The sequence below is a fragment of the Chrysochloris asiatica genome, unplaced genomic scaffold (genome assembly GCF_000296735.1).
Source record: "Chrysochloris asiatica unplaced genomic scaffold, ChrAsi1.0 scaffold00547, whole genome shotgun sequence".
In the NCBI taxonomy this organism is placed as follows: Eukaryota; Metazoa; Chordata; class Mammalia; order Afrosoricida; family Chrysochloridae; genus Chrysochloris; species Chrysochloris asiatica.
In genome coordinates, this window is record NW_006409065.1 from 78,346 (window position 1) to 78,791 (window position 446).

Genomic DNA, 446 nt, shown 5'->3' on the forward strand with positions numbered 1-446 from the left:
AGTGTCCACACCTTTATCTCCACAGTTCTGTAAGGCGTCCATGGCTGCTCTCATTCTTCTCCAGGGTTGGTCTCTCCCAAGATGGTGGCTCTGGGAGCAGCTGAGCATCTTGGATTAGACAGCAATGGATTTCTTGCTTCTGCTACAAGTTTCCCTAGCTATAAGCCTTCCAACCTCCTAAATATTCCTTTATATGTGGTTCAGAGTTCTGGGACCATCCCCTAAGCCTGCTTGGTCCAGTATTCTGTGTTGTTGCTGACAGAGCTCCTCACTGCACTTCTACCTGATCTGCCATTTTGTTTGTTGTCCCTGTCAAGGCCTTTTGTTCCACAATAACCTTCTATCCAGTTCTCTTTGCTCGTCCATGCCATATTGCATCAGTTGCCACCAAGTTGTTGTGACTCATGGCAACCTCATATGTGTCAGGATAGACCTGTGCTCCACAG